Genomic DNA, 4,101 nt, shown 5'->3' with positions numbered 1-4,101 from the left:
GCATCCCTTGTTGTTTTGCGTGGCACTATAACAACACAGGCTTACGCTGATGTTTTAAGCACTTTCGTGCTTTCCACTGTTGAAGAGCTGTTCGGTGATGGTGATTGCAACTTTCAACACGATCGAGCGCCTGTTCATAATGCACGGCCTGTGGCGGAGTGGTTGCACGACAATAACATCCCTGTGATGGACTGGCCTGCACAGAGTGCTGACCTGAATCCTATAGAAGACCTCTGGGATGTTTTGGAACGCCGACTTCGTGCCAGGCCTTACCGACCGACATCGATACCTCTCCTGAGTGCAGTACTCGGTGAAGAACGAGCCGCCATTTCCCATGAAACCTCCCAGCACCTGATTGAATGTATGACTGCGAGAGTGGAAGCTGTCATCAAGGATAAGGGTAGGCCAATACCATACTGAATTCCAGCATTACCGATGGAGGGTGCTACGAACTTGTACGTCATTTTCAGGCAGGTGTCCGGATACTTTTGATCACTTAGTGTACCCAGTTAGAGCCAAAATAAGAACTGAAGATCAATCAGTGTAACAGACATGTAGTTTCTGCCAAGCGACTATTCTCAGGTCACTGGTTTACACTAGGTCAAATAAAGGGATGTTTCTTGACGCTAAATACATAATTGTTCTCATTTTCACCATCTTTCGAATATAGAACCATCCACACTACGTGACAAAGTAAAACTGAAGAAAATGTGGTCGCATGTCAATGCAGTTTCGTACACGTACATATCATAGGCGCTTATGTAAATAACTGTAGTTGCAACCCTCCGCGACTGGTCGAACTGGCACCAGAATCCATTAGTGTTGTTCTTGTTAAGTCACGTTACCAGGACTGGTAGGGTATATAAGAAGAACCAGGACTGGCAGGGTATATAAGAAGAGTGAACAGCGTCAGATATTCAGTGATCAATCTCAAGTACACGGACAAGCCTTGTAGTTTCGCGAGGCGGCGTTATCAGCATCTGACTGTGAAAGAGATTTCATTGTAGGTCGCTATTTGGCCCCATTAGTAGAATCGAAAAAATTACGTACTTCTGGGGCATTCATACGTGGCAGTGGCCCGATGTTGGACCGCCTGGTGAGACAAGAGATACTTGTCGTAAAGTTTCAAATCAACCATGTCTGACCACAACAAGGGAGATCTGCCGTATTGTGCCACAAGCACATTGTAATCCCTTCAGATGTACCCCCATCAACGCTCACCATTGGTCAGAGACTTGCAGCAGACGGATTGCGGAAGTATTGTTGCATTCATAGGCATGCAAAAACACCACAAGCCAAACTGCTGCGTCTGCTGTGGTGCTATGACCGGAAACATAGATTGGTGACGAATAACGTTATATTGCGTTCAACGATGAGTCGTGGTTCTACACTTGATTGGATGACCATTGTCCGAGTGTATGGCGGTGAACTGGGAAGACACCAAGTTTTTCTATTGTTTGCTAGAGCCACAGCGGTGTTAGCCTGATGTAATTTTGTGGGGAGGTATCAGATATGATTTCAGGTTACCGCTGGAAATGAGTAAAGGAACTGAGGCAACACAATAGTATGTCAGGGACAGTCAGCGTCTCCACGTGTTATCACTTGTTCATCATTATCTTGGTGCCATTTTTCACCATGCCAATGTTCGTTGGCACATGCCAGGCCTGCGTGTTACTGGTACTCCCGTAGCCGTAGTGCAGAACTAGAGTGTAAGTATCTGCGGGGATTTAAGATGTGAGGCTTCAGTCAGTATGATAAGTTGCATTCTTGTCTAATGATTCCTTTTTTGTAGACTGTTGGGTGTAGTTGCCATTTGGTACCAGTAAGGTTCAGCATACGGCTTACATTGTGAGTGAATCGGAGGAATTTGGTTATGAAGTTAGTGAGAGTGACGATTTAAACCCGCCAGGTTAGCCGAGAACGCTAACGCGCTGCTTTCTGGACTCGGGTAGGCGCGCCTGCCCTGGATCGAATCTGCTCGGCGGATTAACGACGACGGCCGGTGTGCCGGTCAGCCTGGGTGTGGTTTTTAGGCTGTTTTCCACATCCTACTAGGTGAGTACTGGGCTAGTCCCCACGTCCCGCCTCAGTTACACGGCTCGCAGACATATTAACACTTTCGCACTATTCCATCCATTACACTAGTCGCAGACAGTTGGGGTATACTAATTCCATCCCGTGTGGTACGGGGTGGCGGCAGAAAGGGCATCCGGCCACCCCTTCCACTAACATTGCCATATCCGATTAACCATGCCGACCCTGCCTCTCCGCGGGAAAACAAGGCACAAGCGAAAAATGACGATTTAGATACACATTGTATATTAAGTGAGGTTTATTTGCACTGCTGATTTAGCACATAGCAGTAAGGAGTGGCAGCTCCTACCATGTCAATCACCGATATTTATGCATGATTTAGATTACAGAAATAGAGAGAGAGAGGGAATTTGGTTGTATCTTCAATCAGGTTACGTAAGAAGCACAACATAGGGGCGTACGATGATAGCAGCAACAGTCCAAAGACACCGTCCAATAGGACTAGGATGTTAAATTCATCTTCAGGCTGCATTACTAATAGCAATCAAATGAGAACGGGTTCTACATTATGGTTGAGCTTAGTACCCTGCAGGTACCTCAGTCACGCAAAGAGTTTGAACTTGAAATTGTCTACGCCCAAGTGTAGAGACACACACATAAACGCGCGCGCGCGAATTCTACACGAGTCGGTGGCGTACTGCCTTAGCGACTGCACGCGTCTGAGAATACTGCTCTTGTGGCCAAGTGCCCTCTGCCAGACAATGTCTCTCGTCATCACGCCTAGATCCCTTCGACACGGTGGATGAAGACGCATTAGAAGATGAGAGGTCGTCCTGTAGGGTGACTGCTCTCTCTGTAATACATGAAAGTTGTACTGTGTTCCTTCTGATTTCTCTTATACACAATTTCAGTTAAACATGATTTACCACATTTGGTGTAACACTTACATCTTCATCTACACCTGTTCTCTGCAAGCCCTCTTACACGTTCAGTTCTCTCTAAGTTTGTCTTCATGACCTTTTCGCAACATATACGTAGGAGGAAACAATATATTGGCTGACGCTCCTACGAACGTGCGCTCTCGGAACCTTAACGCTACGAGTAAACCGCTGTTTGATGCAGAACGACTCTCTTGCAGTGTCGGCCACTGGAGCTTGGTGAGCATTTCTGTGACGCTTTTGCACCAATTGAAAAAAAAAAAAAGGCTGCTGCTCAATAGTTCCTTTCTATTTCCTCTATCAATACTATCTGGAGCGGATTCTTGAATTACGACCACTATTCAAGTAGTGGTCGAACGATTATTTTTAATGCTACTTCCTTTGCTGATGGGCCACATTTCCTGATGACTTTTCCAATGAATCTGTCTGGTCTCTTGCCTTATCCGCGATTAATTTTGGCCGGTCAGAGTGGCCGAGCGGTTCTGGGCGCTACGGTCTGGAACCGGGCGACCGCTACGGTCGCAGGTTCGACTCCTGCCTCGGGCATGGATGTGTGTAATGTCCTTAGGTTAGTTAGGTTTAAGAAGTTCTAAGTTCTAGGGGACTGAAGATCTCAGAAGTTAAGTCCCATAGTGCTCAGAGTCATTTGAAGCATTTGATTAATCTTGTGTGATTGTTCCACTTCAAAACGTACCCAACGGATACTCCAAGATATTGTGTGAAAGTAGGTGTTTCCACTTATAGTTCTGCAGTCTTGTAATTATGCAGTAAAGGGTCTTTCTGTCTATGTATTACATTTGTTTATGTTGAGGGTCAGTTGTTAAACCTTGCACCAAATGTTGATCGTCTGGATGTCTTTCTGCGTTTCGCTGCAATTTTCTTGCGTTGAGACTTCACTGTATACAACTCCCTCATTAGAGAAGTGCCTCGTGGAAATTCGGATGTTATCTGTTATGTCATTTACATATATCGGGAGAAATAATGATCCTGTAACACTGCTTTGTGGCACACTCGAAGTTACTTTTACGTCTGAATTCTCTCCGTTCAGAATAACATGCTGTGCTATGTTTGTCACAAACTCTTCAGTCCAGTTATGCATCTGGTCTGATATTCCATACGCCAATGTTTT

This window comes from Schistocerca americana, chromosome 3 (genome assembly GCF_021461395.2).
Source record: "Schistocerca americana isolate TAMUIC-IGC-003095 chromosome 3, iqSchAmer2.1, whole genome shotgun sequence".
NCBI lineage: Eukaryota > Metazoa > Arthropoda > Insecta > Orthoptera > Acrididae > Schistocerca > Schistocerca americana.
This window is presented reverse-complemented; position numbering follows the sequence as displayed.